The sequence below is a fragment of the Pleurodeles waltl genome, chromosome 6 (assembly GCF_031143425.1).
Source record: "Pleurodeles waltl isolate 20211129_DDA chromosome 6, aPleWal1.hap1.20221129, whole genome shotgun sequence".
NCBI lineage: Eukaryota > Metazoa > Chordata > Amphibia > Caudata > Salamandridae > Pleurodeles > Pleurodeles waltl.
In genome coordinates this window covers 963,241,306-963,253,673 of record NC_090445.1, presented here as the reverse complement: position 1 = coordinate 963,253,673, position 12,368 = coordinate 963,241,306, and the positions used below count along the sequence as shown (strand labels likewise).

Below are 12,368 nucleotides of genomic sequence, written 5' to 3'. Positions count from 1 at the left end.
ACAAAGGAACGGACAAAGGCATGGATGCATTGGTTACAGGCATCCAGGGTAAGGGATGCACAGAGTCCAAAGAGCTCTGCTTGAGGAGTAACTCAAAGGTGAGCACATGAAATGCAGTACTCTTTAGTGACTACCCACGAGCAAGAGCAGCAAACACCACCATGCTCTGGTTACAGCCAGCCATGGCAGAAGGTCACAATCAGGAATGAAGGACCACAAACAAATTAAACTAGACAGCCCACTAAGAAGGAAACAAACAAATGTGGCAGGGTACAAATCAAAAACGATGGTCTGATGCCACACCTGCAAGTCGCAATCAGTCCTTTATCATTCACCATTAGTGCCAAACAGATAACAGAGTTTACTTCTCTGTTGCTCGAGGACGGGTACTATTTTATATTTACCCTATAACAGGCAGCCCTACATCCAAGGTTTATAGTTAGCCAGAATAAAAGAACTATAATGTCTTGCCATGGTCACCCATACCCCCCTCCCTTTAACCCCCCCACCCGAGTAATAGGAAGCAGCATTTATATGCACCGATTACAGGCAGTCAGGGTGCATGCTTTAGCTATCTATTTTTTTGTTTAGAAACTACCAACAAGCAATTAGGGCAGGCCAAGGCATTCACAGATTATAGAAACCCAGAATAAACATGCTCTCAAGGATCAACCATGTGGAATTAACACAGTATTTGTGTACCCATCTGATAGTATCAGGCTAAGGACAGCTTAAAGAAGTTCAGTTTCCGGGTTTCCGCATCAAATACAACAGTTTGCCTCTGCCCCAAGGGTTTGCCACAATGCATTCTAGTCTGAGCCCTTGACTCCCTGGGACCCTCCTTCAGGTCTCAGCAGCTTGATGGTATATTGAGTAACCAGATGTTGTATTGTCCGAGCATAGGTTTCTTGTTGAGGGTAAATCAGGGTGTACAGTTTTGCAGACAACCTGTTCCTTGTTCCTCAGTAAGCCTTGTAAATCGTACACAGGATTTTGAACACAATCATTACATCCACCAGGAGTCAACCTGAGGCTTTCAAGGCTAGTGTGATATATTAGTATGCTTGCTGCTTCAGGCATTATGTGGCAGCCAGATTTTGGCATCTTTGCAGTACACCAATGAGCTTTTTAGGGAGCTAGACGTAGACATAAGGCCTTATCACTGTGATGACCACACCAGTGGCAATTGCATTTCTATACAATGTTATACCTATGTTGCAGAGGTCTTTAAATTCTAGAAAATTACAGTGTGAAATAGTCCTCCAGGATCTGCATGTTGTATCACTACAAGTAGTATATTTATCGAAAATACATGCTTTGAAGAAAGGATTTGGGCAGATGCTCATCAAGTCCTAAACCCCAAAGAATTCAAGGCATGTTTGCATCCACGGAGTTAGGGTATCAAACAAAAATAGCTTTCCGGCAGATGTCCAATCTTTGCTGAGAGACACACCTCTTCTCACATCCGGTGTCTTTTGCACTCCAACCCAGCTGCTGGGTGCTGGTGGCTGGACACTAGCCCTTTGTGCTCTTCGTTGATCATAAATTCGCTCATATTTTACTATCCCATGATATAACTAGGCATATTGTCACACTGACATAACTGCACATGAACAGAAGTAGAAATTATGGCGAAGAAAATAAATTGCTATAATTTACTAATACACAAATGCTCTATTATCTCAACATCTGCATTTTAGTGCAAATAGTGCCTAGGTTACCTGTAATGACCTTGCCCAGCCAAGGTAAAATTGGGCTCTAAAAATACTTGAATAAATTAAGAATAGAACAGGACAATGGTGGCTATGCTTCTACGATGTTTATGTTGTTTCAATGAACTGAGAGACAATGGATTTGGAAAGGGGGGGCCTGGATGAAGGGTGCGGGCAGAAGGAAAAGAATGTAAGGATATGTCAAAAACACTTCTTGTATATGGTGGATGCCTCTAGAAGTACAGAGAAGAACCTGCCACTCCAGCCGACACTTGCTAAAGACAAATTCCAAATCAAGCTTATGTAGCTTTGAAATAAACAGAGATGCAGACCACTGAGCCAGGAAACGGATGAGGCTTGATATAACTATTTTTGCAAGGAGTGGACTAGTATGCACACAGAAAGTGATTAATGAGAAAAGTGGTATGTCAGAAGCAACGAGAGATAATGGTACAACAAGTAACTACACTAAGTAAAGAAACAAACGATAAAGAAAATAAAAGCATATTATCATCTTGTCCCATTTCTTTGTTCTTATGACAGTTTTTTTTTTTTTAAACTGCAAAGAACCTTAGGCGGAAGATAAAGGGAATATGGGAAAGTTTAATCCAAACAGGGCCACCCAGAAAACAGACCGTGCTTACACAACCGAAAAACAGAAAATGGCGTCAGAAAAATTAGTACACTTGGGTCCTTTCACAACTTATAACAGATACGCGTGCTAAAAGCCGAGTAGATCTGACAGTGGAGGCAAAGTGGGCCATTCATGGAATAAAAGTCGACTTGAAGCTGAAAACAAAAAATTCGGAAGGATGCAGCCCATACACCCCCAAGACTTAAAAGGAGTTAAGTAAGGCACTATGACTATTTCATCATCTCACTCTATAAAGGTGATATGGTTTCCTAATTGGAAGATTATGTGTGATATGTGACGAGGGTTTAATGAAGTCCCTCCAAAAATATATTGTTCAACTAAATGCGATGTTATAAATGGATATCTGTTAGTCTTTTTCCTTCGTAAGGCGTAGTTTTTTTTTTTTTAAAGAGTTTTTATTTATCACTAATTTAACGAAACGTAAGTCCATGATATTGTAATTAATTTTACTTTTAACTTGAACGTTATGACTATTATAATGTGAGTATGTTTAGAATCTAATAAACTAAATCTCATATTTGATTAATTATCGGTTTGATCAGAACAGCGACCACACATGGGAAAAGTAGTCTGTATACAAGTTGGATCAAGAACTTGTGCAAGGCACAGAGGTGTAAGCGGTGGTGGTTTATTCAAGGTGCTGAGAATTCTGAATGGAAAGGTATCTTTGGCCATAAAGGGAGTGTAGGAAGTTGGCTCTGTATGTGCTATTTCAAAGTAAGGAATAGCATGCACAGAGTCCAAGGGTTCCCCTTAGAGGTAAAATAGTGGTAAAAATAGATAATACTAATGCTCTATTTTGTGGTAGTGTGGTCGAGCAGTAGGCTTATCCAAGGAGTAGTGTTAAGCATTTGTTGTACATACACATAGACAATAAATGAGGTACACACACTCAGACAAATCCAGCCAATAGGTTTTTGTATAGAAAAATATCTTTTCTTAGTTTATTTTAAGAACCACAGGTTCGAATTCTACATGTAATATCTCATTCGAAAGGTATTGCAGGTAAGTACTTTAGGAACTTTAAATCATAAAAATTGCATGTATACTTTACAAGTTATTGACAAATAGCTGTTTTAAAAGTGGACACTTAGTGCAATTTTCACAGTTCCTGGGGGAGGTAAGTTTTTGTTAGTTTTACCAGGTAAGTAAGACACTTACAGGGTTCAGTTCTTGGTCCAAGGTAGCCCACCGTTGGGGGTTCAGAGCAACCCCAAAGTCACCACACCAGCAGCTCAGGGCCGGTCAGGTGCAGAGTTCAAAGCGGTGCCCAAAACGCATAGGCTAGAATGGAGAGAAGGGGGTGCCCCGGTTCCAGTCTGCTTGCAGGTAAGTACCCGCGTCTTCGGAGGGCAGACCAGGGGGGGTTTTGTAGGGCACCGGGGGGTACACAAGCCCACACAGAAATTTCACCCTCAGCAGCGCGGGGGCGGCCGGGTGCAGTGTAGAAACAGGCGTCGGGTTCGCAATGTTAGTCTATGAGAGATCTCGGGATCTCTTCAGCGCTGCAGGCAGGCAAGGGGGGGGTTCCTCGGGGAAACCTCCACTTGGGCAAGGGAGAGGGACTCCTGGGGGTCACTTCTCCAGTGAAAGTCCGGTCCTTCAGGTCCTGGGGGCTGCGGGTGCAGGGTCTCTCCCAGGCGTCGGGACTTAGGATTCAAAGAGTCGCGGTCAGGGGAAGCCTCGGGATTCCCTCTGCAGGCGGCGCTGTGGGGGCTCAGGGGGGACAGGTTTTGGTACTCACAGTATCAGAGTAGTCCTGGGGTCCCTCCTGAGGTGTTGGATCTCCACCAGCCGAGTCGGGGTCGCCGGGTGCAGTGTTGCAAGTCTCACGCTTCTTGCGGGGAGCTTGCAGGGTTCTTTCAAGGCTGCTGGAAACAAAGTTGCAGCCTTTCTTGGAGCAGGTCCGCTGTCCTCGGGAGTTTCTTGTCTTTTCGAAGCAGGGGCAGTCCTCAGAGGATGTCGAGGTCGCTGGTCCCTTTGGAAGGCGTCGCTGGAGCAGGATCTTTGGAAGGCAGGAGACAGGCCGGTGAGTTTCTGGAGCCAAGGCAGTTGTCGTCTTCTGGTCTTCCGCTGCAGGGGTTTTCAGCTAGGCAGTCCTTCTTCTTGTAGTTGCAGGAATCTAATTTTCTAGGGTTCAGGGTAGCCCTTAAATACTAAATTTAAGGGCGTGTTTAGGTCTGGGGGGTTAGTAGCCAATGGCTACTAGCCCTGAGGGTGGGTACACCCTCTTTGTGCCTCCTCCCAAGGGGAGGGGGTCACAATCCTAACCCTATTGGGGGAATCCTCCATCTGCAAGATGGAGGATTTCTAAAAGTTAGAGTCACCTCAGCTCAGGACACCTTAGGGGCTGTCCTGACTGGCCAGTGACTCCTCCTTGTTATTCTCATTATTTTCTCCGGCCTTGCCGCCAAAAGTGGGGGCCGGGCCGGAGGGGGCGGGCAACTCCACTAGCTGGAGTGTCCTGCGGTGCTGTGACAAAGGGGTGAGCCTTTGAGGCTCACCGCCAGGTGTTACAGCTCCTGCCTGGGGGAGGTGTTAGCATCTCCACCCAGTGCAGGCTTTGTTACTGGCCTCAGAGTGACAAAGGCACTCTCCCCATGGGGCCAGCAACATGTCTCTAGTGTGGCAGGCTGCTGGAACTAGTCAGCCTACACAGATAGTCGGTTAAGTTTCAGGGGGCACCTCTAAGGTGCCCTCTGGGGTGTATTTTGCAATAAAATGTACACTGGCATCAGTGTGCATTTATTGTGCTGAGAAGTTTGATACCAAACTTCCCAGTTTTCAGTGTAGCCATTATGGTGCTGTGGAGTTCGTGTTTGACAAACTCTCAGACCATATACTCTTATGGCTACCCTGCACTTACAATGTCTAAGGTTTTGTTTAGACACTGTAGGGGTACCATGCTCATGCACTGGTACCCTCACCTATGGTATAGTGCACCCTGCCTTAGGGCTGTAAGGCCTGCTAGAGGGGTGTCTTACCTATACTGCATAGGCAGTGAGAGGCTGGCATGGCACCCTGAGGGGAGTGCCATGTCGACTTACTCGTTTTGTCCTCACTAGCACACACAAGCTGGCAAGCAGTGTGTCTGTGCTGAGTGAGAGGTCTCCAGGGTGGCATAAGACATGCTGCAGCCCTTAGAGACCTTCCTTGGCATCAGGGCCCTTGGTACTAGAAGTACCAGTTTACAAGGGACTTATCTGGATGCCAGGGTCTGCCAATTGTGGATACAAAAGTACAGGTTAGGGAAAGAACACTGGTGCTGGGACCTGGTTAGCAGGCCTCAGCACACTTTCAATTGTAAACATAGCATCAGCAAAGGCAAAAAGTCAGGGGGCAACCATGCCAAGGAGGCATTTCCTTACAGGGAGGCACTTTATTTTAAACACTCTACAGGGGCTCAAGATGAGAGAATCGTTTATGATGATGATGATGATCTTATGAAAAAATGAAAGGCTGTAAAAGGGCAGCATGGAGAGAAGGCCAATAAGTTGGGAAGAACTCTGAATTGTAGGGGTGGAGGTGAAAGATCTGAATCTAGGTGGCAGATGAATTTGGAATTGTTTGTACAGTACTGACAACAATGAATCTCAGTATAAAGTCTTGTTCAGGCACTGATTGGGATATATCTTCATAGTATATTAAGTAGGGTATATCCTTTTTAATCAGAAGGTGATGATTTGGTATATAGTCTTTGTTGAAAACCAGAACACTTAACAAAATGACCACTTCCACAGTGATCAGGAGAAAACATCCGCCTTTGTCAATGTTCAGCGAAGAGATACTGCCATTCAAATCACAGAAGTAACTTTTCTTTGGCACAGAAAACTAGAGCAGCCTCAGCCGAAGTAATCTAGACCAATCATCTTTCCAGCACTTTCAGGAGCTGGGGTCTAGCTGCACAGGATAACAGTCGATTTAAACAACTGAGTTAGACAGTTCAAAAACATTGTAACCCTGTGTGTCATAATTAGGCCTTCGGATTAATGTGTAAACTAGAACCAGTTCGGCCTGTGAGGTGAGAGAGTTGACTCCAAAACCAAGAGATGACACTGGCTACAAAAGTGTCACCGAAGTGTAAAGTGGCTAGAAACCAAATTAACCCTCCAATATTAATCTTAACTATGACTAGGTCTTCAACAATTTCCATCTGAACTGAGGATCTGGCCCCATATCCCCAATAACAACACTACTGTCAAAGTAAATCCTCTTGAAAGTGGATAAGAAAGAGAAATAATGATTCTTGTTTTTCTGCGTCAAAGAAGCTGTGCTAAATGGGAGCTTGAAGGAGAGGAAGAAAAAAAAAAACAAAAAAAAAAAAAAAAAAAAAAAGTAGTGCACCACACTAAGGTATATGGCCCATCATGCAATAATCCAAGTAACAGTGTCAGTCTCCAAGGCGGTAACAAAGCAGCCTCAACACAGGACAAACAAAGCATTTACCTACAAAATCAAGGGAATTTTGAAAGCCAGGCCAAGGAATGAATGAAACTGATGGGTGTGGTGAAAGCCCATGGAAGTAGATTACATGTTGAGAGAGAGCGCATATGCTCTTAGGCTCGACCTTAAAACTGTTTTTTCGTGCCCACTGTGGAGCTTCCAGGATTCAAACCATCTGCAACTGTTTGCACTTGCTTCCCACTACTGGTATAAGAGGAACTGATGGAAAAGTGTAGGAAAATTTCATTGGCCTGTCTATCAACAGGGCAGTCCCCAGGGACCACTGGTGCAGGATGTCAGGCTTTGGCATTTTGCATTATTTTGGTGTTGCGACTAGACCTACCTCTGGTGTGCCTCATTCTTGAATCACTCTTAGTAGCAACTGTGGTTGCTTGTCTGCTTAAACTCTCTGCCACTGTTTTCTTTGCCCCCTAGGTGTATTGTTATTAAGGATATCCGTTTCTACATTTTCCATCTCCAGATGGTTTGAGATTGCTTTGACAATGTATATATGACTTGCCCTTCAATTCTTGTTGAAGTAAAACATTGTGCTGTCTTTTTGGATCTATACTGCATTTCCCTATAATTGGGTCTGTGAGGTCTTCAATGCTAGGAAAACTGGTTTTAGGTCCAATACGTTTATGTATTGGACTGCTTCCCTTCCTTTCCATACTCCCTCAATACTGAGGTTCCCCATGGGTGATGCATCTGTGGGAACGGTCAGAGTTTTAGTTGGCTTCAGGCAGGACCTACCTACTGCTGCGTTGCTCAAGCTCCATCATGTTTTTCCTGTTTCTGCATTACTACCTCTAGATTTTTTCCAATTCCCCAACACGTATGACCATAGATTGTGGAGCCTTTCTTAAATTGGTCCCAAAAGTAACCTGGTACAGGAATCAGTGGTATGCCCGGGGCCTTCATTACCACCATCCTTACCACTGTCCTCACTATCAGAGACGATCCCTTCTGGTAACAGCAAGCTTGGTCTCTTAAAGCCAGGGCCCTCTTCATTGTGGAAAAGGCCTTCACCCACACGGGGTTGGGTCTTGCTCCTAGAAAGGACTTTTCCCTCTCTGACAAGGATTTCTCCAGAATTATTGAGAACCTCCGCTTGTGGAGTGTGTAAGTAACTGTTTTGGTGTTATTCTGGCATGGTTTTAAGAGGCTTGTTATTTTTACCAACCAGTCATCTAGGTATGGACATACGTGTATCCCCCTACCTTCTCAACTGTGATGCTATGGTAGCCAAGCATTTTGTAATCACTCTAGGGGCAGACTATGCCAAAAAGGAGCATAGCAAGTTGATAGAATATCTGGTACATAACAAAGCGCAAGAAACTCTTGTGACTGGGTGGAGTTGGGGGGGGGGGGGAGGGGGAAATCATAGGCACATGCAGGTATGCCTCTGAGGTCTATTGATGCTAAATAGTTTTTTTCTCTACAGTCGCAGGATGCCTTCCTTTTGAGCTTAGGAAGCGAAGAGTCATACTGAGTCGGAGTGGCTTGTCTGGCCCAGCTGATGGAGGGGAACTGTGGCTCTTTTCCTGGTTGTAACAACTATTATAGAATATGCCACAGAGTTGCCTCTGATGTATAAGGGTTCTCTCCTCTACTCTCCTATTTTGATCTAAAGTGCCCTTCGACTTTACAGGGTTGCCTGTAAATAAAGGCTTGCCATTTATTTAATATCTTTATGAATGCGGATGTTTGGTAAAGTAAACAGCAGCCCAGTGCTGCGGTTTAACTGTGGGCCACATGTAAAGGTCAAAAGGGATGCATACGGCCCCCGGGCCGTACTTGGAGTACCACTGGTCTACTACATAGGGGACCCCCCAGAGCAGGCCAAGTGAGTACCCTGTGAGCATAAGCCGATGCAGATTGGCCATACACTGCCCCCCCTTTTCGCTTGGATCTTTTGCAGCTCCGTTATTGTGAGGTGTGTTTCTCGCCGTATTGCAAAGTGCATGGGGCAGTGTTTGAAGTAGGCATGAATGCAACAGCACATGGTGGGAGTGACCATACCTTGCACATTCCATGTTAGGACTTAATATAATGAGCTATGACTATCTGTGGTGGCCCCCATGTTATAGACTGATGATGTGCATCACAGGTTGTGGCCCCGTGCATCAGTGTCCCTTGCATACAGAACTCTGCACCAGGTGAACCCTCGCCCTGTGACCCATGAGTCACCACAATGAGGCACTGGGCTGCTGAAGACTCCAAACAGTTGATGCATTGAGCCTTTTGTAACCTGTAATAGAGAAAAGCTGACTGTCTGATCGACTCCTGCAATTAGATTTGATATGGAGAAGATTCAGCCTGGCAAGGACACACATCTTTGAGCCAACTTTATAATTTCTTCTATTTTGTTTTGCCACCACTAACCTGTGTGCAGCCATTCAGCATCCAGTTGGCTAGACAGTGGTTCCTAAAATATTGCCCTAGTTGAATTCAACTACAACCAAAAGACTGGTGCACCTCCACTATGCCATTGTGTGCGAGCAAGAACTTTAAGCCACTGTCCCCTAAAATTACAGGTACCATCTGCACTAAGTCTGAAGATGTAAAAAGTTTCAAGCTTTGGCAATTATGCAGGTAAGCTGTTTGTGAATGGCTTATCACAACAGCTGTACTGCAATCCAATGATGATACTTTGTTGGTTGTATGACACAACCATGCATGCCAGAACAACTCCTGCTTTAACACTGTTGGATCCACGACTACGTCTTTACCACCCACACCTTTACAAGGCAAGCCATTACAACAAGTTGTGTTGCAAAAGCATGCTTAGTAAAGGAATATGCAGTAACGGCATGCATGACTGTTATACAACCACCACCTCTTAACAAAAAACCTGCCCACTACCCCACCCACCATGAGGCCTAAAACTTCCCCCACCCCTAAAAACTAAATTACTCCGACCCCTCCCACCCTCACCCCTAAAATCTTCACCTGCCCCAAACCTGGCCCTAGGCCCTCCTCGCCCTGAGCCCTAAAACCCTCACCACTGTAAAGATCCTTCCTACTCCACCCATTCACACCACTAGACTGCTCTCTGCCTTAACCATGCATATGCGTGGTTTAGGCATATACGTGGTTAAGGCAGACATGCAGCCAGATGTGGTTAAGGCAATCGCTGTTCTGCTTCCGTGTTAAACGTACACATAGCTTAGCTTACGTTGTTTAGGCTGTTCACCTACTTTGTCTTTTGCATTTTAGATAAATTACAAGCTTCAGGAAAAAGTGCTTTACAAACAGTGTAAAAACTGCATTAGGTTTTACATATACTCGAAGTCCTGTAATCCCACCTAGAATAGCTATTCTCACAGTGGAATTACTTGTTTATTGTACCATACTGAGACTCACTTGGTTTGCTTTAGGTGCTTTTCACTGATCTGAAATAATCATTACTACATAGTGCCAAAAAAATAACTAGATATTAAAAGTGCTCTTAGCACAAACTCTGGTTGTTTATTTCTACCTAATTTTTAGGTAGAATAGCTGAACTGCACATTGACCCACCCTACAAAACTCTTGAGTTATGCCTTAGTGTGTTTGCCACATCAGCTCAGAATCAAGAGTCAAACTTCCTGTTCCAGACTGAACACCCTGCTTCAGGGCACTCTGGCTTACAGAACCATTTGAATGCATGGAGGTGACATCTATGAACTGCTGGCAAGAAACATCAAAAGCATAGAGAAACAAGCATTTGCAATGCAATAGGTCTTGCATTTTCTTGAGTTAGAGCTATTGGTATTGTAAATTCATTACTGGACTTTTCTTGCCACATAAATTGGTCAACCCTGCCTCATAATTTCGTCTTTTCCTGCCATATAATCCTCGTGGGCCTGCATACAACTAAAGCACTTCCATTTACCTTCCTTCTCCATCAGAATAGGATAACTTTGCCATTTAGCATCCTAATTTAAATCGCCCATGCTAATTTCAATAGAATACTATTTTCACCACCCCATCCTCAGAGTTGCTGGCTGTCTAACACAATTCTGCAAAACAAAAGACAAGACAGCCACAGAGGGAAAATAAACAAGAAGGGTCACTCAAACATATCAAGAGTGTTCAAACAGTCACATTGTAATACGGATGTTAAACTGGCCTGAATTATGGTCATAGTTGTAATAAAGAGAGATTATTAAAACATATACAATTATCATTTAAACCTTTAGAAGAAACGATCTTTTAGCATTAGACTGTAATGCTCAAAACTGCCCCTAGAAGACACTACAATGAAAATAGCATTTGTAAGAAACATGGTCATGTAACTATATAGTTAGAGCTTAGAGGGCATAACCACACAAAAGGAAATGGCAATACATAATACATAGTAATCATCTATGTAGCCCCTAGATAAAATAATGCATTACATATTTTCAGGGTTAACAGGCATATAGCAATGAAATTACAAACTAGGCCCTTAAAACAAAAGCCAGAAAACAAAAGTCCTTGCCGTGAGAAATCTTAAAAAGAGACTGAATGGTGTGAAGGGTTATTATTTTAGGGGTCCCCACTAACCTAGTGGTGTGGGGACCCAGAGATGACCTACACAGAAAGGCATGTTGTGCTGAAAGTTTTGGCGGTGATCCCATTGCCCTAGGACCATCACAGGCTGAGTTATGGGCAACAATGTTGGGGAAAAGAATGCTTGCAAAACATTATGGGGTCGAGTTTTTCCTGCGTGCAATGAATATTATACTATCAGCTCTCCGCTGTACTAGGAGAGCTGCTTTGGCTTTGAGAATTTCTTTACGTAAAACATTTACCAATTTCAAGTGTTTTGAGGGAGAGCCACAAGAAATTACTCTGATTAGGTAACTGACTAATATGACTAGCACTTCAATACCGCTGATCGAGTTCATGCTGTTGTGTCTGTTCGTGCTGTGAGCGCCACGGCTGCCATGCACCATGAAGGGGAGAGACATTAGATTAGAATAAAATTAGCTTCCCACGCTGAAGTATATCAACAATCCTGCAATAATCCATGTAACAGGGGCAGTCTGCAAGGTGTGACAAAAAACAGCCTAAAGGCAGGACAAATGTAAAGCAATTATGAATGACATCAAGTGATTTTTGAAAGGCAAGCCCACAAACGAGTGAAAGTGATGGGCGTGAGGGGGGCGTGGTTAAAAGCCTAGAATACCTACTCCAGGTCAAAGCGCTTGCGCGCTCGACCTAAAAAGTACCAAAATAAGCGGGTTTAAATCTGCACAGTCGGGAAGAAATAACAAATAGGGTGAAATACCTCAATAGTGGAAGGAAATTTTTCAATGAAGTTGCAGTTTTAGAGAGAAGACACCATATGAGTAAATATAAAAACAAGGCAAAACAAAATGATGCAAGGGTAAGTCTTTGAATACTTTAGAATGTTTCCAGCATGAAGTGGGGGGAGGGGGGAACAAAACATGGTGAGGACACAGAACAAGCAGTGTGTTAGGCCAGGCAGAAAGCCAGAAGGTCAAATCTACTTGGTATACACTATTGGTTTACAATATTTATGCAAAAAGGTATAGAAGCAGTGATTCACTCACTTTTTGTCCGACAGT

The 12,368-nt window shown here is 43.9% G+C and overlaps 1 protein-coding gene across 1 annotated transcript in view; it reads right to left on the bottom strand.

Annotated features, from left to right (window-relative positions):
- CCNJ (cyclin J) overlaps positions 1-12,368 on the bottom strand; it is a 101,679-nt gene that overhangs the window by 71,872 nt on the left and 17,439 nt on the right. The window lies entirely within an intron of this gene.